We start from the raw sequence: 25,370 nt of genomic DNA, 5'->3' as shown, positions 1-25,370 counted from the left end.
CATTCTTAGGCTAGGTTTCTGTAAGAAAATCAACATCTTGCTTAAAATGTATCCCTAATAAAATGTGAAGGATAAGAATGTTGATTCTTATTATGATGATTTATATTGAGAGAGCCCCCAAAATAAGACCATTTGACTTAAAGTAAACTTTAAATTCAGTGTTTTCATAACCAATATTTCTTCATCTGTGTCTTTTTTTTCTTCCTTCCTTGCTTCCTTCTTTCCTTCCTTCCTTCCTTCCTCCCTTCCTCCCTTCCTTCCTCCCTCCCTCCCTCCATTTCTTTCTTTCTTTCTTTCTTTCTTTCTTTCTTTCTTTCTTTCTTTCTTTCTTTCTTTCTTTCTTTCTTTCTTTCTTTCTTTCTTTCTTTCTTTCTTTCTTTCTTTCTTTCTTTCTTTCTTTCTTTCTTTCTTTCTTTCTTCCTTCTTGTTCCTCTCCTTGCTTCCTTCTTTCCTTCCTTCCTTGCTTCCTTCCTTCCTTCCTTCCTTTCATATTTCCTTCTTTCCATTATAAGAATATAAGAAGAAGAGACAAAAATTGAAGAGAAATTTGTTATTTAAAAACCTGGAGTTCTAAAGCATCAAGAGATAAAGCACATATCAAAAGCTTAATCTTCAATTTCTCAGTCTTTGATGTATTCAAAGGGAAATGAAACACATCATATGTTATGTTAGAATAGAAACTCCTTAAGAGCAGGGAATATTTATTTCATTTTTGTCTTTGACATACTCAATACCCAACACAGATTTTGGCACATTACATAATAAATGCTTGTTGGTTGATTTTTTGCTCCTTATTCCCAGAAACACAAAGGATACTACTTATAGATCTCTTGTCCTATGGTAGTCATAGTAATTATTATATTATTATGGTCATTATTATTATTACTGACATCAACAATAATTTTAGGGTTGCCCAGGTACTTTGCATCCATTATGTAACAGAAGCCTGTGAACTACATTGGTCCTTGTAGACTTTGCAAATTTGAAAGAAAGCCTTTGTAGGGTTAGTCATCCAAAATTTGGAGAAAAGATCAGCTTCTTTTGGAGGTGATAGGAGGTGGCCCCTTCTAGCACTTGATTTGGTCAAAGCATTTTACACAATCCTCTGGAGCATTTGGTAGTACCCTAGTCCTTTTGATCAAGCAAGGAAGTAACCCCCATTAGAACCAGGTTGTGATTTCTGTTTTTGTATGCATGGACTTAATATCTACAAATCTACAAATCAGGCACCACTATCTCTCAAGTGATTAATCAAAAATCATCACTCAGTTTCACTTTTGTAAACTGCACTTTTAGCTTTTGGCACGGGGAATGTTGGTGATTTTCTTGTACTTGTCATCCAAATTCTGATGGCTAAGCATGGTAGGGAGGCTTAGTTTGCAAAGCCTCGGAAGCTGAGATTACATCTTTCTCTTCGGGGTTTGCCAGGGACTTTATTCCCTCTGTTTAATGGATCAGTCAGCAGCCATGTCCCAGTGTCTGAGAACTGGATTGGAAGAAAAATGAAGTGTGCCCTCTCAGTTCAACTGTGAACTTTTGGTTGCTTTGAACTTTTGTTTATTGGGGCAGCTAGAGGGCACAGTGGAGAGAGTGCCAGGCCTGGAGTCAGGAAAACTCCTCTTCCTGAGTTCAAATCTGGCTTCAGAAAATTACTAGTGATGTGACTGGGAAAATCCCTTAACTCTTTTGCCCTCGACTTCCTCATCTATAAAATGAGCTGAAAGAGGAAATGGTAAACTCTTCTAGCATCTTTGCAAAGTAAACCCCAAAGAGGGTTACAAAGAGTTGGACACAAAGAAAATGACTGAACAACAGCAGCAACTTTAGGTTAAGAAAAGCTCTCTTCTTTGAAGAGATGGGAGGGATGACTAATTCAACAAAAGCATGCTTCCAAACCAACAGATTCCAAAGGCATTAATGTGACTTACAGACTCAAGTGAGATAATGGATGCAAAGAACTTTGCCATCCTTAAAGTTGACACAGATGTTAGCAATATTAATAATAATGAAAATAATAACACATGATAATTTAGTATACTTTCAGATTAGGTTCCTGTGTTAGTTGGCTTTATTGTTCCATTGTATCAGATGTGGAACTCAAAAAAGGATGCTAAAGAAATTTGATGATTATTAAATGAAATGAAAAAACTTGACAAAGTCAAGACGAAGTCATTTTTTTTTCCAAGTAGAAAAATTGCCTCCTATACTAACTAAATAACTAAATAACCCCAGTTGATCCAAACAACCACAGTCTCCAAGTCAAAAGTTTTCCCAGAGGTCATCTGTTCCCCTGTAGGGTCCTCTTCATAACCTGTTTCCTTCCTTTCTTTATACCTTTCTTTCTGTCAAAAACTCTATGATCCATCTACACTGGCCTCCTTGTTCTCATATACATCTATCCCCTGCTTCCCTGGCTTTTCTCACTTTTCCTGGTTTTCTTTAAGATTCCATTCAAATTCCACTTTCTACAAGAGAATTTAATCAATTTGCACAAGTATTGGTGTCGTCCCTCATCATATTAACTTCCACATACTCTTTCTATATGTATCTAATTGTTTATAGGTTGTCTTCCCCATTAGGACCCAAGGTCCTTGAAAGAAAGGACTAGGGTTTGCTTTTTTTTAACTCTTACTTTCTGTCTTAGTTCTAAGACAGAAGAGCATCAAGTACTTAGGCATTTGGTGTTAAGTGACCTGCCCAGGGTCACACAGCTAGGAAGAATATGAAGCTAGATTGAAACCCAAGTCTTCCCAATTCCAGGCCTGACATTTTATCCACTGTGCTACTAGCTGCCCTAAGGACTAGGTTTTTTTTTTAAACTTCTTTCTTTCTTTCTTTCTTTCTTTCTTTCTTTCTTTCTTTCTTTCTTTCTTTCTTTCTTTCTTTCTTTCTTTCTTTCTTTCTTTCTTTCTTTCTTTCTTTCTTTCTTTCTTTCTTTCTTTCTTTCTTTCTTTCTTTCTTTCTTTCTTTCTTTCTTTCTTTCTCTCTTTCTCTCTTTCTTTCTCTCTTTCTCTCTTTCTTTCTTTCTTTTTTTCATCTTATTTGGTATAGTGCCTGACATATAATAAGAGTTTAAAAAATACCTTTTGTGCAACTACTGCATTCCTTAATCTAGAGACAACAGGTAAGCAAACAGTTTGAAATCTATACCATTTAGGGGCAGCTGGAGGGGTTCAGAGGATTTAGAGCCAGGCTGGGAAATTGGAAGTCTGGGCTTTGAATCTGGCCTCAGATACCTCCTAGTGGTGTGACCCTGGGCAAGTCACTTTACTCCCATTTCCTAGCCCTTACTGTTCTTCTGTCTTAGAACTGATACTTAGTTTTGATTCCAAGACAAATGATAAGGATTTAGGAAAGATAAAAAAAAAGAAAGACTTATACCTTATAGCAGAACTTTTGCTCATTAACGTCTTCATTTTTGCTAACTTTGGAAAGCCCTGGGCATATGCCTGGTGTGACTATGGGATGACTCAGCACTGTCTTTTGCCCCCAAAACTCCAAACTCCTTAAAACATTCGGAGTTCTGATGGTCTTCAAGATATTTGCTAAATGTAAGACTGTCTGAAAGTCAAGGATTAAGATCCTGTGGTCCCCAGAGCATGGCCAATATTGCTAATAAGTCTCAAAACAAAATGAAATATTAGAATTAATCCACAGTAGTCAAAAACTCAGGGGCCAGAGACAAACAATGCTCCTTCAACTCTTTTTTTAAAACCCTTCCTTTCTGTCTTAGTAATAACTCTAGGCTAGGCAAAGGAGGTTAAGTGACTTGCCCAGGATCACAGAGCTAGCAAATGTTTGAGGCTGACAAACTCAGTTATTCAGTCAACAGGAAGGAAGCTGTGGAAGAGTTGGCTTTTTCCAGAAATATCTGATTCTGACCAAATGGGTCAGCGTACTCACTGGTCTGACCCTGTGTACGGAGAGGTGCCCATGGCTCTTTGTTGTTATTCAGTCATTTTTCCTTTGTGTCCAACTCTCCATGTTCCCATTTGAGGTTTTCTTGGCAAAGATACTGCATGGTTTGCCATTTCCTTTTCTAGCTCATTTTACAGATGAGGAAACTGAGGAAAATTGAGTTAAAATGACTTGCCAGTGTCACACAGCTAGGCTCCGAAGCCAAATTTAATCTTAAATTTTTCCGACTCTCATTCTGGTGACTGTCCTGGGAAGCCCCTAAGAGACCTGGAAACTCGTATCCCATTCATGAAGGGGAGGGATATTCCCAGAGGAAGAAGCCTTATAGACAAGTAGTACAATTGCATCCAAGAAACTCTTTGATTCTTCAAAAACCCCGGGCAGTAGAATTCGGGGGAATTAGGACTTGGCCGTAGGAAGCAGCCACAAAAGCCTGTGGCTCCTTGCCGGCCTTTGCTGAGCCTGAACAGGATTTCCCTTACAGTTGACTCTCTAGTTCATGGTCCAACCTGATTTTAAAAACCTTAGATGAACATTCCTCCCACTACTTCTTATGGCAGGCTGCCTCACAGTGTAATTCATTGTTCCTTTCAGAACTCTCCTGGTAGTGAGCCCATATTTTCCTCTTCTCCTTTTCATCTTGTTTCTCTTAGCTATTCCCACCCAATCATCATTTCTCATTAGACAGGACCTTTTTTGGTAGGTTCTTCTCTCTCTTTGCATATTTTCATTGAATACCACAATATTTCTCATTTTCTGTCTTCCTTTATTGCATTCCTTTCATCTTTTCTTGTAAAAATCACTGTCTTCTTGGTCATCATGGAGAGGTCTTTTAGCAGTTCTAGCCCCTGGATTTTAAGCAACATCTCTCATAGGCTTGGTTTTTACACCCTGGCTAGAATTCATTTTTTTTCCTTCTTCCTCTGACCACTGAGTGCAACCAAGCTGTACAGAATCTTGTTACGTTAATTATTTTGACCTCCAACTGTAGGGTGTTGGCAGCCCAGTCTAGCTGTAGTTTGTTTGACCTGTTGCAGATAGAAATAAAATGACAAATTAATAAGTAACATACTGTTGAAGACTTTGTATATGGCTCCCAAGTGCACCCTAATAAGAATTATATAGCCTGAAACTGGGGAAAAAATGACTCAGAAAGGAAAGAGAAGTTATTTGGGAAGGCTTCAAAAAGTGATATGTCAGCATGAACAAACCTCACATTTAAAGGGAAAGAAAAACTGAAAAGGGCAACAGAGATTTGGGGAAAGATGTCTATCAGTGTATATATCATGCTTTGCAACCCTTAAAGTGGCATATAAATTTGTTATCATTATCAAGAAAATAATATTCATAGGTTGTTCTGTTGAAAAGCTTTTGGACTTGCCCTCTGCTACAGGGGAAATTTTTGTATTTTGCATTTCTGGTGATAATTAAATATTTGAACATGATAGTTTTCAATATAATCTTTGACCCAAGGCACCAAGAACTAGATTTTACTGACAAGATTCAGCATTGGGAACATCTCCTCACAATCATTCTCTTTGGTTTGTTGTGTTCTCCTCCAGAATAGCCTCTGTGAAATATCAAAATATGACTCAAATATAGTTTACATCTAGTTCTTTACAGAATTATGGAAAAGAATCCCCAGATCCTTTATAAGCATTTAAGTTAACAATGCATAGATTATCTAAGGCACAGGACAGCCTTTATTCTTTTTTTTTTAAAACCCTTACCTTCCATCTTGGAGTCAATACTGTGTATTGGCTCCAAGGCAGAAGAGTGGTAAGGGCTAGGCAATGGGGGTCAAGTGACTTGCCCAGGGTCACACAGCTGGGAAGTGTCTGAGGTCAGATTTGAACCTAGGACCTCCTTTCTCTAGGCTTGTCTCTCAATCCACTGAGATACCCAGCTGCCCCAGACAACCTTTGTTCTACCTTACAGAAAATTAAAAAATAACATATAAAGGGCCCGTTCATGAACAAATGATAAAATTCTCTTCTCTTTCCAGTAAGTTCCCACATTCCCTCAGAATCTTAAAGTCCTTAATACTAATATCACTTCCCAGTAGTTCGGGCTCTACTTGGAAGGAAAGCAACCTTTGAGTTGCTATAAAGGGAACTTTCAGCCTTACTTTTTTACCCCAGAGAACCAACCATCCATAGAGTTGGTCTTCTGGAATTAATTACCTTGAGGTAAATACTCTCCTTGGAAGGGAAAGGAACTTGCTTTCACTAGCACAACTCCTTGGATATTCTTGTGAGTCCTCTTTACCCCAGAGACCCATTCAGATATTCAACTTTATGATTCTCTTTTAAGGGTCATGGCCTTCCCTTGGGTTTACTAAAGAGGCAACCCTTTGTTGAATTGGACTTTCATTATCCAAATGACTCAAGGTAATAGTGGAAGCAAAGTTTGCATCTTTGTTTTTGTTCCTTGATCTTCTAGCCATGGGTGGGAGGGGGGACATGTTTGATCATCTTCTCTTTTCAGGAAGCTGTCAATATCTAGGAATCACTCTTCCCTCAGTAAAAGCCTTGGTTTCCCCACACTGTAAAATCTGGGGCTGTCAGGGGGCAACCCACAAGACTAATACTTCCCAGGAAGTCCCCCTTCTCTTGCTAGAAACCTTAACTCTTGATCATACAATACAGGAAAGCATCTTTTCTATCTGAGAAACTAGAGATCAAAAACTAGAGATCACCTTCCCTATGGTTGCCATCTCTCAGACTGGGAAAGTGGTCCACCATCTCTTCAAAGCTGTGGCCAGGAATTTGGAGTCTAGGAACTCCTCTCTCAGATGGTATGAATGAGTTGGAAAGCAACAAGCTAACTTGTTGCAAGGCAGTTATTATTGTTTTTGGGGGAGGAAAACTCCACCCTTGAACCTAGAACCTGGGTCCATTCTTCTGTGTTCTACTCTTTAAAAAAGGAAAAACAGAAAGAAAAATCCCCAAAGGGGAAAGTGGGACTCATTTTGACAACTGAAGACTCCCTTTTGTAGGGCAGTACAAAGGGGAAACTCCATCCATTAGTTTAACTCACAGGAGTCAAAGATGAGCAGGTCATCTTTAATCACTAAGACTCACCCTCAAGTGGCTCAAGGTCACCCTCTATGCCCTCCAAAAGAAACTCTCACTAGAAGCCCCAAACAAAGGCTTCCAGGCCTGTAAGCTAATCAAACTAAAGAAATGTCTTTAGTCATCACTCCCACCATCCTATAGCTCACCATATTAATTGGGAAACTCCTCTGACAAACACCTACGTTATTAAATATAATCTAAAGAGCAGCTTGAGATGGTAGAAACAGCATTAGGTTGGGGACAGGAGACCTTGTTCTAATCCAGGCTCAGCCACTAATTTACTGTTTGTCCTTGGGCAAATCACTTCTTTCTGAACCTTAGTCTTCTCATCTGTAAAATAAATGATTATTGATTTAGGAACATAAAAGGGACATAGGAAATTACCATTTAAGCCATTTCCTTACATTAGATCATAAGGTTTAAGAGTTTAGAGTAGAAAAGAATCTCATTTTATAGATGAGGAAACTGAGGCACAGAGTGATCATTGCCACTGGTCTTCCAAGTAAGTGGCTGAGACCAGATTTGAACTTAGATCTTCCTGATTCCAAGCCCAGCACTCTATCCATTGTGCTACCTAGCTGCCCTAGAAGGGACTATAGAGGCCATCTAGCCCAACCCCTTCATTTTAGTATTATTTTTCTTTCTTTTTTTTTAAACCCTTGCCTTCTGTCTTAGAATTGATACTAAGATTTCTGAAAGAGAGATGAGGCTGACAGCTTTGTGCAACTCTGCCTCACTTAAATCCAACTCTCATGCAAGTCTCCAAATCACCTTGATGATGTTACTGGTCCTCTTTGAAAACAAAGGATGAATGACAACAGTAACAAGCATCTGAGGTGGTCTCAGAGATTTTATTCATTCCTTTATTCTATGAATCTATGTTTATTTCTTCCCCTTTCTTAGGCTAAAGCCCAAATCATCCTAAAATCATTCTAAACTTAGTGTCAGGAAGCCTGGGTTCCAATGCAGGTTTTGGCATTATTTGTATAACTTTGAACAAGCTACTTTTTCAATGAGGCAGCTCTTCTATGAGAATTGTAGATAATATAGTGGATAGAAGGTTAAGCCTGGAGTCAAGGAAGAACTGGGTTCTAGTATAGCTTCATATTCTTACCAGCTGTGTAACCCTGAAGTCATTTGACTCCTATTTGCCTCAGTTTCCTCAACTGTAAAATATTACCTTCCTCTCAGGGTTTTTGTAAGGATCAAGTGAGATAATATTTGTAAAGTGCTTACCATAGTGGCTGGAACATAGATGTAAATTCTAGTAATTATTATTGGGGCAACTGGGTGGCAAAGTAGATGAAGTTCTGGACTTGGAGTTTAAAAAAATCTGAGTTCAAATTCAGCCTCAGCAAATTGCCAGCTGTGTGACCCTGGGTAGGTCACTTAACACTATTTGCTTCAGTTCCCTCTCATGTAAAAAAAAAATTAACTAGAGAAGGAAATGGCAAACTACTCCAATATCTTTATCAAGAAAAAGCCAAATGGTGTCACAAAGAATTGGACATAACTGTAAAACAATTTAACAACAAGATGATTCCCATCAATTTTATTATTAATCTTCTGCCTAGGTCTCGGTTGCTTAGTATCTATAAAATGATGTTGAGCCTCAAAAACCTAGAGGCACCTTCCAGGCATAAATCTATTATCTTACAAGTGGTGTTATTGAGCAGATCATTTCCCCCCTCCAGATAGAGAAGATGGATGAATAGACAGACAGACAAACAGACAGACAGACAGATAGGTAGATAGAGAGATAGATGCGTAGATGGGTAGATGGGTGGATGGGTGGATGGATAGATAGATATAGATAGATAGATGCGTAGATGGCTAGATGGATGGGTAGAAGGATGGATGGATGGATAGATAGATAGATAGATGATTGATAGATAGTTGGACAGAACATTTATTAAGCATTTATTATGAGCCAGGCACTATGCTAAGAACTGGGAATACAAATAAACAAAAAGATAGTGTTTGCCTGCTATGAAACTTATATTCTAAAGACCACATATAAAATGTACTAAAAATCCAGTGTGGTGTAGAGAAGATAACCTGTTGAGGAGGGCATGGTAGAGATATCTAGAAGATCAGGACTAAAGCCAGGAAAGGAAAAGAGTGACTATAGCTGATCTAGGCATTGCCTAAAAATGGAGGACTCTGGAGGAACTCACCAATGAGAGAAGGAAGTCTCAATTTGAGAAGACTCTCCCAGGGTGAGAAGGCTGCTGGGTCTGTTGGAGAAGTCTGGAAAGTCAAGAACAGATATTAGAGCAGACAACTACTGAGGTCCTTTCCCGTTGGAACGTTCTATGATTCTAGACACTAGTACCATTGTAGAGCCACTGTAGACATCTAATTGGATGTTGTACAGCTGACTCAAATTGTTTGTTCTGGTTTCTCAAACATCACCCTCTCCACTCCCATTCAATGTTCTGTTCTTTTGGCAGGATTGGTGGGAGGAAGTCAATTGTTCAACCGTGAGGCTTTGTTCTAATGAGATCTGATGCTAGAATAGAGTGAGATGGATGGGTTTTTTAATTCCTGTTTCTTTAGTATTACTTAACCATATCTGACAAAAGTTTTGTTAGCACCAAGAGACAGTTAAAGAAGTATAATGGGATTCTTTTGTTTCTTCCTGAAAAATACAACTGCTTGGCTTATCTAGTGATGTTTGCAGCTGTTGTCAATGAATCTAAACAAAGATTAAAGAGGTAGATTTTATTGTGTGTCATAAGATCATGTCAGAGCTGAAAGGGTCCTGAGAGACTAGATGATGTGATACTCTCATTTTATAGACAAGAAAACTAAGGACCAGAGAAGTTAAGGGATTTGGCTAATCTCACAGCTAGCTAATTGTTGAATTAGCTAATTGAACTCCCAATACAGTAATTTATAGTAGACAGAGAGCTAGTTTACAAGACAGGAAGAACTGAGTTCAAGAGAGAATTCCTGCTACATATTTTGGAAAAGGGAAAAAAAAACAAGAGTGAAAAATAACTCTCCTTTAAAAATCTCCTTATTGGGGACAGCTAGGTGGCTCAGTGGATTGAGAGCCAAACTTAGAGATGGGATGTCCTGGGTTCAAATATGATCTCTAACACTTCCTAGCTGTGTGACCCTGGGCAAGTCACTTAACCCCCATTGCCTAACCCTTACTGCTCTTTTGCCTTAGAACCAGTACCCAAATATTGATTCCAAGATGGAAGGTAAGTTTTGTTTGTTTTTTTAATCTCCTTATTAGGGGGCTCTTCCTGGCTCAGTGGCCAGCAAATGAATTACTTCGATGTCTTAAAGGACAAAGTTCTTCTCCCTTCATGACCCTACCAGAGGAGTGCCAAGGTCTCTCTGCTCACCTCTTTACCCCATTGCACATATAAGTTTGCACAGGAATTTTTCTAAGACTTTATGGAACTTTCTAGACCTTTCATTGAGATTGAAGGTTAAGAAAGCAACAATCTGTTGGGTTTTTTTTTTTATGGTATGTTGGTGAATATATAGAAATGAAAACAAAGATCATTACAAACCAGGATGGTTAATTAAAAACAAGCCTTCCGATGCTAATTTTGTGTCCTTTTTTTGATGCTGATAAAGCAGAAAAATGATCCAGATGCAATTAGTATGCAATCATAGATTTTGGGAAGGCTGTTGTCAGTCTGTCAGGACATCGTTCTTAGTAAAATAGAAAGGTATGCTGTTTGTGTAGGTAAGTCTATTTAAAATTAGCTGAACCCTAAGAGTATTGATCAAGAATTGCTATTATACAAGTGAGAGGATTTTCATGGAGTGCCCCAAGACTAGACCTTATTCTGGTCAACATTTTTTAGGAATTTAAATGAAAGCATAGGTGGTATATTTATCAAATTTGCTGATGTCATAAAACAGATTTAGTGCAATTAATATAATAAACTGATATTTATCACATTGTAAAGTTTACAAAGCATTTTACATCTCATTTAAACTATGCAGCAACTCTATAAGGGAAGTACTAGAGGAATCATCCCTTTTTTACAGATGAGAAAACTGAGGCTCATCTAAGTTAATCACAGCCTAAGCATATAGTCACAAACTGGCCAGAGGAAGCTATGTGGACAGTGAAGAGAAGGCTGGACATGGACTTGCTTTCAAATCCTGCCTCAGACACTGTGTGACTCTGAACAGTCACTTAGCCTCTCTTTGCCTAAGTTCTCTCATCTGTAAAATGGAGATAACAATAGTGCCTACCTCCCAAAGTTGTTGTGAGGATCCAATGAGACTATATCGGTAAAGTATTTTGCAAACTGTATAGCACTGTGTAAGTGCTGGCTATTACTCTTTTTAGTAACTGGGGCTTCCTGACTTCAAGTTCAGCACTGTTTTCATTCTGCTTTGCTGCCTCTACTCTGTGGTCTATTCATATTGCATAAATCTTTTATTTTTTTTTAATATAGATTTCCATGGAGAGAAACAGTTTGGTCAGTCTTTTGCATTTTGCTAAAGTTTGTTATGGAGAGTATATAAACATGTGCACACATACATACATTTGTTCTTTGTGTATACAGTAGGATTTCACGTTTCAAGACTCTGCATATATTAAAAATCACATATAATAATTGGAAAAGTCCATTATTTAATCAGTATTTCTTATGTGAACATAGCCAGGCACTTCACAGCTTTTCTTAGGCTTACCAGAGCTCCCAGCATCCCTACTCTTGTATTTTGGGGCCAATAACAAAATATCATTAAAGAAACAAAGGAAAGTCTTGCTTCTGACAGGGATACAGCATGTTACAAAGGAGAACTCTGGACAAAGACTGATGCAGGAACTAATTTGGGTGTAAAACAGTGTAATGACTCAAACTAACAATCCTCTGAGCAAGAATGAGCATGATTAAATGAACTGCTTGAGACAGTAAGTGGCTTGGGAAAATGGCATGGAATTAGCGTGTAACTTAAAATTTTTTATTTTATCTATTTTTGTGCCTTTATCTTTTTCAATTGTCAATTTCATATGCCTGTTGAACTTTTACATGACTTGTGTTCTCTCTCTCCCTTCTCTCCCCCCCCCCCCCCAGAGCTGACATGCAATTCTACTGGGTTATATATGTATTATCACTCAATACCTATATACATATTATTCATGTTTGTAATAGAGTAATCTTTTAAAAACCCAAACCCTAAATCCTATACCCATATAAACAAATGATCAATCATATGTTTTCTTCTGCTATTTCTACTCCCATAGTTCTTTTTCTCCATATGGATAGTGTTCTCTCTCATAAGTTCCTTGGGATTGTCCTGGATCATTGTATTGCTGAATAATAGGCTTTTTTGAGCTGCAAGATCAAAGATCACCTAGTCTAATTCCTTCATTTTATTTTTAATTTCATTTAATTTTTTTGAAAATTTTATTTAATTAGATGATTTAGAATATTTTTCCATGGTTACACGACTCATGTTCTTTCCCTCCCCTCCCCTAAACCCCTCCCATATCTGATGTACAATTACATTGGGTTTTACATGTGTCATTGATCAAGACCTATTTCCATATTATCGATATTTGCACTAGGGTTATCCCCAATCATATCCCCATCAACCCATGTTGTTCTTCTGTGTTTCTTTTCCCACAGTTCTTCCTCTGGATGTGGATAGTGTTCTTTCTCATATGTCCCTCCGAATAATTCTGGATCATTGCATTGCTGCTAGTAGAGAAGTCCGCATTATATTCTATTGTGTCACAGTGTATCAGTTTTTGTGTTTTCAGGTTTTCCTGGTTCTGCTCCTTTCACTCTGCATCACTTCCTGGAGGTTGTTCCAGTCTCCATGGAATTCCTCCACTTTATTATTCCTTTGAGCACAATAGTATTCCATCACCAACATCTACCACAATTGGTTCAGCCATTCCCCAATTGGAGGCCTCCCCACTGCTATCATTGAGTCATTGAGCCATCCTTTGTAATAAACAGGAAAACAGTCTATCAAAACTAACCAATATATCAATCAAGTGTGATGGCATATGCAAGGTCCCACCCATAGTCTCCTGCTTCCACAAGGAAGGCAAAGAGGGATATTCTCTTAAGTCTTCTTCAGGATAAGTTTGACCATCATAATTATAGAGGATTTCATTTAAGGAGCTTTTTGTTCTTTCTGTTTATACCACTGTAGTCATTGTTTTCCTGGATCCTCTAACCTTGCTCTGGATTATTTATATGATTTCCCTTGCATCACTGAATTTGTCCTATTTGTTATTTCCTATAGTGCAATAATAGACTCATAGAATTATGTGATGAGAGAGTTGGAGGAAATCTTAGACATCACCTTGCCCAGACCCCTTGCTTTATCTATGAGGAATTGTATGTCCAAAGTTTTAGCTAAAATCGCACAGTTAGTGATAAAGTCAAAAAATAAATTTTAGGCCTTTGGAGAAATCCTAGCAGGTATCTAACCTTTTAAAATACTCTTACCTTCTGTCTTAGAATCAACACTGTGTATCAGTTGCAAGACAGAAGAGTGCCAAGGGCCAGGTATTCAGGGTTAAGTGACTTGCCCAGAATCACACAGCTAATTACCTTCATTTTATTTTTTTTCTTTGTTTTTTTTTAAACCATTATCTTTCATCTTAGTATCAATATTTTGTATTGGTTCCAAGGCAGATGAATGACAAGGACTAGGCAATGGGGAATGAGTGATTTGCCCAGGATTACATGGCCAGGAAGCATCTGAGGACAAATTTGAACCCAGGACCTCCCATCTCTACACCTGGCTCTCAATTCACTGAGCCACCCAGCTGCCTCCAGTAACTAACTTAAAAGATAAAGAAACTGAGGCCAAGGGATATTAAGGGACTTCTTGGCCCTGGGGTGACTCCACACGGAGCTTGAGTCTTCCAATTCTCATTCATATATTTTTCCTGCTCTACCTGACACCTGCCTATAACTTCAAATATAGCCTTATATAAAAATAGTTGTTTACCCTGAAGTATTGGGAAAAGTTTTAGGAGAAACTGGGTTCGGTTCTCACCTGCTGTTTAACAGTAGTAGAAGGTTGCTGTGATGACCATATGACCATATGAGATAATGCTGATAGGTGGCACCATAGATAGATAGATCAGTAGCTCTGGAGTCAGGGAGACTCACCTTCCTGAGTTCAAATCTGGCCTCAGATACTTATTAGCTGTGATACCCTGGACAAGTCACGTATCCCTCTTTGCCTTGGTTTCCTTATTTGTAAAAGGAGCTGAAGAAGGAAATGGTAAACTACTCCAATATCTTTCCCAATAAAACCTCCAATGGGCTCACATAGTCAGACATGGGTGAAACAAAGTGTAAAATGCTTTGTAAACCTTAAAGTCTCATATAAATGTCAACTCTCATTATTTTGCTTCTTCAAGTAAGCAAACATGTAAAGTATGATCAAATGTAGGCTCTGCAATGATGCAGTTTCTACTAAAAATTAAGTTAATTAAAATAAATGTTTTATTAAATTATTTTAAATGGTTGGTGTTAATCTTATTTGTGAAAGACTACAGAAATCAATGTTGCCAAGGCTTCAAAATATTCTTAAGATGTTGTTTCCTTGGCAACACCAACAGTGGGGCCATAATACTCAGCGGAATTAACTGAAACAATGGGGTCTGAGAATTCTAAGTCCAAAGATTGATGAGGAGGCAAATTATTGGCTCAACAGTTTTCCTTTGGTGGTTATACCATCCCAAAGTGCTTTCAGGAGTTAGGGAATGTGCCAAGTTAAATAAGAAACCAGAAATGAACTACTATATTCAAAGGGACAGCCTGGGGAAATTTACAAAAGGAACTAGCAAATAAATTCAAAAGATGGGGGACTTCTTTAAGATGATAGTAACTGGAGAACAGAAGAATAGAGTTCATTGATGAGCTTCATTCAGAGGCTTCCAGAATCAGTCAATTAATTAACAAGCACAGGCGCACAAGTAAAAGGAAAAACCAGTTCTTGCACCCAAAAGAGCTCAGGTCTGATGGGGGACACATCCTGCAAAGAGTATGTACAGAGGAGCTATGGATTAGATAAAAAGCACTAGAATTATGGAGGACTGGGAAAGATTTTCCCTAGAAGTTAAGATTTTAGCTGGAAGAAGTCAAGGAATTCAGGAGGTGGAGTTGAAGAGGGAGAGCATCCCATGCATGGAGGATAGTGAAGAAATAAAGAGTGATTCAATGATTTTAGGGCATTTCTGGAGTTAGTATTATAAGGGAATTAATTGGCATCTAACTGTTGGATGAGAAAACAGCCTCTGAACAATTCAGGTTGGCACCTTTTCTTGTTACCTGTACTTCTGGAGAGTTACCTAGAACACAGAGATATTAAGTGATTTGCCTATGGTCACATAGCAGTATATGTCAGAGGTGGGACATGACTTCTGGTCTTCTTAGTGTCAAACACCAGATGTCTAGCCACTGTTCCCAGGTAAAGAAAGAAGGCAGCTTGTTTCCTAGAGTTCTGTGGAGGTTGAGCCTCTCTAGGTGAGTCCAAGAGACAGTTGTTGCATTCTCCCTGCCATGTTTACACCCTCAGTTGAAATCCCTTTTGCCCTTTGTTTATTATGATTTGGTGTCAGACCTGCTGTGGTAGCAGTCTCTGAATATTCCATCAGGGATTTTCTATAGTGGAAGCTGAGGAAGAAAGATGCTGACTTTGGGGCTTTGCCACTCAAATATCATCTCCAACCCCATCCATCTAATTTATTGTTGTTCAGTCATTTTGGTTGGGTCTAACTCTTCCTGACTCTGAGGCTCTCTTGGATTGGTCCACCATTTCCTTTTCCAGCTCATTTTACAGATGAGGAAACTGAGGTAAAAAAGTTAAGTAACTTGTCCAGGGTCACCCAGCTAGTAAGTGTCTGAGGCCTTATTTGAACTCTTGAAGATGAGTCTTCCTGACTTCAGAGTCAGCACTCTATCCACTGCACTACCTAGCCATCCCCCCAACCAGGTAATACAAGAAATCGGTTCTCTTTGTTTTACATTCATGGTCCTCCATAATCTGGCATTACCCTGATTTTCCAGCCTTAATCCATATTACTACCTTCCACACACCCTATAGTATAGTCATATTTGACTCATCTCTGCTCCCTGAATGGACTTTCTTGCCTCTATGTCTATTACTACTAGTTCCCATGCATTAATGTTTTCAACACTCATCTTGACCTTTTTAATTCCTACCCAACTTTTATAGTTCAACTGAACTTCTACTGGCTCCATGAAGTCTTTCCATATTCCTCTCTCTCCAGAAGTAATGCTCTTTCCCTTCAGGCCCCACATATCAGACTTCATACCTCCCTAAAGCTCTCAAGCAGTATTGTATATTCATTTGTATTTGTGTTATTTCTTTCTGCTAGACTCAAACTCCTAGCATGGCTTCCTAGTAGATAGGAAACATCTGTTATATCTAAACTTTGCATTGCTCTAATACCTAGCACAGTGGTCTAAACTCACTTGATAAATGTTTGTTGAATTCATTAATTAAACACTTGATAAATGTTTGTCAAATGAATGAATAAATGAATGAATGCATGAATGGAAGTTTAGGGAAGTGGTTACCAGGCAACTCTCAGAAACAAAGTCATTCCTTCTTCTGGTTCCTGGTTAGAGAGAATAATGATATGAAAGAGAACATATCCAATTATTTCACAACAAAATCCACTAAGTAATCAAGTAGATGAAAAATCTTGGGCAGTTTAAATTATACAAACAGTTAAGCAAGGTTTGAACTCTGCAGCCCAGGGTGTCCTAGAATAAAAGACAAAGAGAGAAAGCATCATGGGACAAAACAGAGCTTTCATGAAGATCCGACTTTAAAAGTATTCAAATATAATTATGAGAAGGATCATATCTATTTCTGAAAAGATAATAATAGCTATAATTTATTGTTCCATTCTTTTTAGTAATGTCCTTCTTCATGATCCCATTTGGGCTTTTCTTGGCAAAGATCCTAGAATGGTTTGCCATTTCTCTCTTAGGCTCCTTTTACAGATGAGGAAACTGAGGCAAATAGGATTAAGTGATTTGCTCAGATTCACAGAATCAGTATCTGAGGCATGGTTTGAACTGACTTCAGTCCTGGAACTCTATCCATTGCACTGCCTAGCTGCCCTTAGCTATAATAGTTAACATTTCTGTAGTGCCTACTGTGTTCCAGGCACTATGCTAGGTGCTTTGCAATTATTATCTTATTTGATCCTCACAACAGCCCCAGGAGGTAGGTGCTATTATTATTCCCATTGTATAGATGAGGAAATTAAGGCAAGAAGAGGTTATGTGACTTGCCCTTGACCATACAGCTGGGCACATACAGTGTTTGAGACTAGATTTGTGCTTACATCTTCCCAGCTCCAAGCCCAGCACTCTATCCTCCATGATAACCTCCATAAAATCTCAAGGTAATATGTGTGAAGACCAGCAGTTTAGCTGCCCCTTGGCTTCAGCCTTCCCCAGCCCTCTGAGATTCAAGAACTCTTTTTATAGCAGGCGTGGTGATTTGCTCTTTCCAAAGTGGTCCTGACTTCTGTGGGTCTTATTGTCTAAAGTCCTGATAACACATTGTGAAGAAGGTTAGAAAGTGGGGAGCATTTTCCTGGTGCCCATGAAACTCACAGTTCATGGGAATCTTTATTAAGACCCTCTGGGAATTTAAAATTGCCACCATTGTCACTGATGAGAAACTGATGCCTTTGCAGGCTGCATTGGGTGAGGTAGGTGGTTTGGCAACAAGTCAGGGATGAGAGCAGCAGAATAGGACCCCGAGGCTCGAGTCCCATGAAAGGTGATATGGACAGTTAAACCTGGCCCTCTCCTGTGGCAGAATGCTATGCTTTTATACAGGGTAGGCAGGCCCTATTTCTTATGGAGATGGCATAATAAGGAATAACCCTCAAAACAAAAGTTTCTATAGACAGACTTTGCCTTCTTCATGATTTTTCCTGAGGCTTACCCCACTTGTACATGAGGGTATTGTTGTCCAGAATCCTAACAAGGACAATAGATGATGGGGGCTTGGTCCCACGCTGCTGAAATTCAGAGAGTGCTTTCAGGACCTAAATTCTTTCATCAGGTACAAAGGACTAACAAGCTAACAAGTTAACAAAGATAATTAGTCAAGATAGGAAACTATTAAATGGTGGATTTCCTCCCCACAATGCCCCAAGATGAATTCCTCTTTGAACTGATCCTACTCTGATCTCTTCCTTGGCAAAAGGAAATATCTTCAGTTTCATCATCGCCTAGGCTTATGTGCAAAGTCTGAGGGTCCCCTTCCCCAGCTGGCCCCCATCTCATTCTCTGTTATGGGGCAGCATCTTCAGGTACCTGTCTCTGTCTTTGTCACCGGGCAGCATCTTCAGGTACCTAACCAAATGCAATCTTCTTTCCTAAAATATGTCTCAGCTCAATTTCCCCACTGTATCTCAATTCAAGTTGCTTCCAAATTTTAATTTAAGCATGCTATTTCTATTGCTTATTTATTATACCTAACATATTTGGCACAGGCACTGGAATTGCCTATTATGGCTCTGGTGTTGCCATAAGTTGTTTTAGCTCATCACATATGGTGGCAAAATGCCTTATTTATATAATAAGGCGTGAGTGATTTTTAGGGGTGAGTGGTAGAAGTTTTATTGCAAAGATGGAAGCAGAGGTGAGGTGCCAAGGAGGTCAAGTCCAGACTGGGAACTCCCAGTGTGGAAACTTCCTCCATCAACTTAAATCAGGATCTCATCTCTAATGGATAGTCTTAGAGAGACACCTGGGGCACAGAGTGGTTGTGCAATCTGCCTATGGTCTTACATAAATGATATGTGTTAGAAGGAAACTTTGATTAGAGGTCTGTGACTCAAAACAGTTAGACCCTCTATCCACAACTCCAAATGATCTCTCCTTTTCAAAGTATAAATGTCCTTTGAAAATTTTGTTTCAGATGATTTGGGATTTTGGTTTTACAAGATTACTCTTTTTTAAAAATGAATAGTATGGAAATAGGTTTTGAGTGATAATACATGTAAAAAACAGTGGAATTGCTTGTCAACTCTGGGGGGGGGAAGGAATAGGGGAGGGAGAGAACATGAATCATATAACCATGGAAAACTTATGTGTAAATTTGTTATTGGAATAAAATATAGTTTTTTTTAAATATAATTTTATTTTGGGCGGAATGAATGAGAATGGGGTGGAGGAGGATAAAAAAAAGGCCACAAACTCTCCTCTGCATATTTTCTCCTGCGGGATGGCCAAAGCTCCCAAATATTCCTATTTGTCAATTAAAAGAAGACCTGGAGGTAAAGCAGACTCTTTTTTTGTTAGAAGCTTAGCAAAATGTTTCACCTTGCAAGGAAATTCAACACATTGGAATTTGTTTTCTCCAGGGCAAAAATGAGGCCACTTTCTCTTTGGCTTCCTTAAAAAGAAAATGGTCCAGAATCCTGGAAACCACAGTTGCAAAACCTCATACAATGGCTCCTTTCCTTTCAGCACATAGAATAGTTAGGCGAGGTGACCTGTGTGATGTGGCACGATTTCCCTCCTCCCCTTTTCTTTTTCCAGGCTCGTTGGTGCCTGTTCTTGGACACTGGAAAACTCGATTTCTGAAGGCATTTAAGACAATAAGCAGGGACAACCCATGAAATCTGAGCTAGTGTTCACCAGAGATTACTCAGAAACTGCTAAATGTCCTAGCTTGTATACCTGCTAGCATCAAGAGGTAGCAGAGTTCGATTCCTTTTATAGTTCAAACCCTTTTATTATCGATCAGAAATTCAGTACCATAAAGGAGCATAAATGAGGGTGTTTATATAAATACTTTTTTCAAGCCTATATTTTCATAGGCAGACAAAACAAATCATGAAATTTCTCCTTTCTCTCTTTCCTCTCCAACATGAGTGAGGATTGAAGGGCTGAGAAAGCCCAAACCTAGTGGTTCTCCATGTTTGGCTCTAATCTGTGTTTGGATTCTACTTGCAGTAATCAAATAGAAACTTCTTAGAGCTGAGATTTAAGCATAAGTTCATTCCCTTCTAGGTTCTCAGAGGAGGACATGGTCATTTCCTTCATCTAGAACAGTGGTTCTCAACCTTTCTAATGCTGTGACCCTGCAATACAGTTCCTCATGTTGCAGTGGCCCCAAACCAAAAAATTATTTTGGTGGCTACTTCAAAACTAATTTTGCTACAGTTATGATTCGGAATGTAAATACCTGATATGCATTATGTATTCTCATTGCTACAAATTGAGAGGTTGAGAACCGCTGATTCTAGAATCTTATTTTCCTTTTTTTCTTTTTAAAAAACCCTTGCCTTCCATCCTAGAATCAATGCTCTGTATTGATTCCAAGGCAGAAGAGTGGTAAGGGCGAGGCAGTGGGGGTCAGGTGACTTGTCCCAGGTCACACAGCTAAGAAACATCTGAAGCTAGATTTTGATCTAAGACCTCCCAACTCTGGGCTTGGCATTCTAGATACCCCCCCCCCCAGCAACACATGTCATTTTTCTATAAATACATGAATGCAATTCTCACCTAGATGGTCACATTATTTCTCTGTGGAAGTTGGAGGTGCAATTTCTCATTGTTTGCAGCCTTATTCTGATCTCTTTCATAATCATATCTCTCCTATACCTTTCCCTTTTCTCCTCTGACCCCGAAACCATCCTAGTCCAGATCCTCATCACCTGGACTATTTCAATAGTCTCCTGTTTGGCCTCACAACCTGATTTCTCCCCACTGGAATCCTTCCTCTACCCACCTGTCAAACTGATCTTTCTGAAGTACAGATCTCACACTTTCACCTCCTCTCTCCCCTTCCCTCCAATTCAATAAAACCCAGCAGCTCCTTCTTGCCTCCAAAATCAAATATAAAATGCTCTGGTTGGCTTTTAAGCCCTGAACAGCTTAGCTTCTTCCTATCTGTTCAGTCTTCCTTGGTTTCATTACCAAATGCCCTTCAATCCAAAGACTTCATTTTATTTGATTATTTTTTAAAGCCTTACTTCAGTAATTATATTTAAGGGACTGGCCTAGGGTCACACAGTTAGGAAGTATCTGAGACCAGATTTGAACCCTAACCTACCAGAAATCCAAGAATTTTAATTGGTTCTTCCCCAACTCTAGAATATTTCTCCTCCTCATCTCAGTCTCTTACCTTCTCTGGGTTCTTTCAGGTCTTAGCTAAAGCTTCCCCCACAAAAGAAGCCTTTCCTAGTCCCCCTCATTCTTAGTGCCTTCCCTCTGAGAATGTACCCTTGACTTATCTAGTATCTATAATCCAGTTTCTTTGTTGTCTCTCCCATTAGATAGTGGGTTTCATGAGGGCAGGGACTATCTTTTGTCTTTCTTTTTATCCTTAATATTTAGCACAGTGGCTGGCACATAAGTGCTTAATAAATGTTAAGTTGATTGATGGACAGGGATCCATCTTAGTCTTCTTTTGTGACTATTACATTCCTCCAATAAGTGAATATTTGGCCAGCTTGCTTCATCTGAATGACAACATATGGATTTGGCAATTACAAATTCCCAAGGGAATTGAGCAATGACAGAATGTCCTCACAAAAGCAGCTTGGAATTCTGCGGAATTCTGGTATATAAAGTCCTCATTGAATGACCCAATCTCAGAAGCAGCTGGTTGGCTTCAGGCTCCCTGGCAAAAGGATCTTTGTGCCCCAAGAGTTGGAGCATGGATTCAGACAGTCAGCAAGCATGTTTTTTACCCAACCTCTAATTCCATTTTATTTTTAATTTATCGATACATTTTGTGAAACAAACTCTCATTTGAACATTGGGGAGTGGGGGGAAGCACATTATATGTGGGTTGTTTATGTCCCATCCTTGATTCGTCTTGAAAATACCCCATAAATACTTAATTTATTTTAATTATCCTTCATTTATTGATCGTGAATGAAAAAGAGGAATGTCTCCTTCAACTTGTCTGACAGTATGATATTAACATTGACTATTGCAATAACTGACTGGAGACTTTAATCAGCCTTTTGGTGTGTGTTATGTGTGCTGTATTTACTAAGATAATGAACTATAGACACGGTCTCTGACCTTGTGGAATCTAATGGAGGGAGAAGAGGCAAGAACCTGGGTAGATGTAATCCTAATTGTCATAGAAATGAATAAATGGAGTACAGTGTTAGTAGCTCAGAAGAGGGGAAGGCATTTCCAGCTCAGAAGTAGCAACTTTAGCCATTCGCTTCCCAGCAGAGTTTGTTGGAAGATAATATTAAATAAATATTAGCGCCCTATTTAGAGTCAATAAATCTTAATGTTGGAATTCAGTTCAATTTAATAACCACCTACTGTGTGAAGAAGAGCCATCAGAGTTCACCTAGCGCAACTTTAAACACAGTTTAAGAATGAAAAATTTAAAAAATAATAGCAGTTAATAGACAATTAAGACTTACAAAGCACTTTAAAATTTTCTCTCATTTGAACTTCACATTCCCAAGAGGTACACAATATAGTCTCCAGGGGGATATGGAGAGGTGATGTAGCTGACTGGCCCAAGGAGAGACTACCTGTATGTGTGAGGAAGACCAAGATTCAAATCTGTCTTCAGAGCTGTGTGACTCTAGGCAAGTCACTTGACCTCGGTTTTCTCACCAATAAAATGAGGGTGATAATAATAGCACCTACTTCTCAGGACCATTGTGAGATAATAATTGTAAAGCCCTTAGCATAGTTCCTGGCATGTAGTAAATGTCATATAAATGTTAACTATGATAATCCTGCCATCCACACCATCACTGCTTTTCCCACCCCTGGGACTAAATAAACACTACCAGCTTCTGTCAATATGTCAATAAACCACTCCATTGGATCACTCACCAGCTCTTTGACCTTCTAGTCCAAAGGACCCTTTTATAGCCCCCTATATGTTTTTTCTCCCTCTGTAAGACTGTAGGATCCTTGAGAATAGAAACTGTCTCATGGTGCCTGGCAAGAAGAGTAACAATAAATGATATTTATTCATTCATTCTCTGGATCTCAGTTTCCTCATCTGCAAAAGAAAGGAGTCAGATTCAGTAACTTCTCAGGTCCTTTGTGGCTTTAGCTCCATGACCCTGTGAAACTGTATGGCACCATGGTGAGACTTTTGGAGTCTGCCTTGCTGGGTGGCTTTCCCTCTGCCCCTCTATATGGGGAAATCTTGCATGCCAGGAGGGGCATTGACTGCATCACCAGGTCAGTTTCAGTCGTACCCTTGGTGGTCCCCTCTGACTCCTTCCCAATTCACTTGAGTCTTCTGGTATCCTGGGTCACGGGATGCTGACACAGAGCAGCCTTGCTTTTTTGGCAAGCACGTCACGCTCTTGGCTCATCTTGAACTCACGGTCAACTGAAGCGCACAGATGTCTGAGCTCACAGCTGCATTGCCTTTAGCAAAGGGGGGCTGGGGAAGGTTGTGGCTAGTGGGCCATGGGGGCCATAAAGGGCCACTATTTTAAGCTGATACTTGGGCAAAGCAAATCATCATCTGGATAAAGTAGTTTGACACACTTACCTCCCATGATGCTTCCCCTGGTCCCACTCCAGTTTGGATTCATGAGATGATGATTCACAGGGCTTCAACTATGTGGCTAGATGGGACCTGAGAGATCATATAGTCTGACTCTTATTTTACAGGTGAGGAAACTGGGGACCATGGAGGTAAACTGACTTGCTTGGGGTTATAGAGGAGGTAGGTCACCAGAGGCATATTTGAACCCAGGGCCTTTGACTCCAGAGCCAGTTCTTTTTCTACTCTTCAATATCATATCCCCCTTGTCCCATCCTTGATTCATTTTGCAAATCTTGGACCTTGTGTTTTCTGCTGAACTTCTGGACTGGTTACCTTTCCCTTCCCCTTTTTGGCCTTGGATGTTTACTGGGAATCCTGACCTGTATAAGAAACCTGAAAGGTGTCTGTGTGTGTGTCTGTGTGGCCAAAAACACACATAGGGACAGAGACCAGACCTGATTTCATTGTTCCGGGGAACTTCTAGGTGAGGAAGTTCCTCTACTAATGTAGGTCTCCATTTTCTTTGCAATTTCTAGTTTTAAATGTAACAAATAAAAGGTGGTCTGGAGGCTCAGCACAAGATTTCTAAGCATTTATTAATTAAAAGAGAGAGAGATGGTGACAGAAAGAAGATAGAGAGATTTTAGCCCAACTATAACTGGTTCTTCATTTGGCTGGCTCAGGCCCTGCCAGTGAGGCAGTGTAGCTCACCATAGATCAAGGACCAAGATAAGCGGGCGCCTTGACAGCTCAGAGAGTCAAAAAATCCCACGCCTGTGTCAGTGTAGGTAGGGAAGCTCAGACAGAGAGCACGAGCGCTTCCCTCCTGGGTTTAAGAGCCCTCTCTGTGGCCACTTGCTTTCTGCTCTTTGATGGAGACATTCCTCTGGCTCTCCCACGTTTGCTAGTTATGTCCATGCTGACACTGGCTCTGTTACATTGTCACTCACTGACACCAGGAGATGCCAGTGTATGATATGTAACTCTGTGATACCCACCATTTTCTAGGTTGGAAATATTTTACTTCACACATAGAGAATTGCCTAGAGCAGTGGTGTCAAACTCAGATAGAAACAGGGGGCCACTATACTGTACACAAAGATCCCTGAGGGCCACATACCGATTTAGAAAACTACACATTAAAATGATTTGTGTTCTATTGTATTTTTATTGATTTTGTTAAATATTTCCCAATTACATTTTAACCTGGTTTAGGCAGCTCTGGGGAGTGTTGTGACTGCTGGGGGATATGTGTTTGACACGCTGACCCAGAGCACTGAAGAGTTAAGTGAGTTGCTTAGGGGGACAGCCAAGATGTATGAGAGGTGGGAATTAAACCCAGGTCTTCTTAGCTTTGAGACCCAGCTCTCTATCCACTATACCACCCTACCTCTCATAGATAGTTATAGACAGGTGACAGACAGACAGATAGATGGATAGATAGAGAAAGACAAACAGACATATAGATAGATAATTTTCTATATAGATAGATGATAGTTCTAGCTCTATATATGTAGATAGATTGATAGATATGGCTTTAGACAGACAGATAGATAGATGGATAGTTAGATAGATAGATAGATAGATAGATGGATGGATGGATAGAAAAGCAGATAGACATAGATGGATGGATAGATAGATAGATGGATGGATAGAAAAGCAGATAGACATAGATGGATGGATAGATAGATAGATAGATGGATAGATAGATAGATGGATAGATAGATAGATAGATAGATAGATAGATAGATAGATAGATAGATAGATGGATAGAAAAACAGATAGACATAGATGGATGGATAGATAGATAGATAGATAGATGGATGGATGGATGGATAGAAAAGCAGATAGACATGGATGGATAGATAG

General features: G+C 39.3%; 1 protein-coding gene and 1 long non-coding RNA gene across 2 annotated transcripts in view; one reads left to right on the top strand and one right to left on the bottom strand.

Moving 5' to 3' along the window:
• Positions 1-25,370, top strand: part of MATN2 (matrilin 2) — a 213,638-nt gene that overhangs the window by 24,906 nt on the left and 163,362 nt on the right. The gene's annotated exons all lie outside the window — the stretch shown is intronic.
• Positions 531-22,548, bottom strand: LOC107651872 (uncharacterized). Its single transcript, XR_001629083.2, has 3 exons — positions 22,405-22,548; positions 9,173-9,245; positions 531-4,946 (listed from the first exon to the last, which is right to left on the bottom strand). It is a non-coding gene; the product is annotated as an uncharacterized LOC107651872 (long non-coding RNA).

The sequence above is a fragment of the Monodelphis domestica genome, chromosome 3, assembly GCF_027887165.1.
Source record: "Monodelphis domestica isolate mMonDom1 chromosome 3, mMonDom1.pri, whole genome shotgun sequence".
NCBI classification, from domain to species: domain Eukaryota; kingdom Metazoa; phylum Chordata; class Mammalia; order Didelphimorphia; family Didelphidae; genus Monodelphis; species Monodelphis domestica.
The sequence above is the reverse complement of the archived record's forward strand: the minus strand, read 5'-3'. Positions and strand labels throughout refer to the sequence as shown.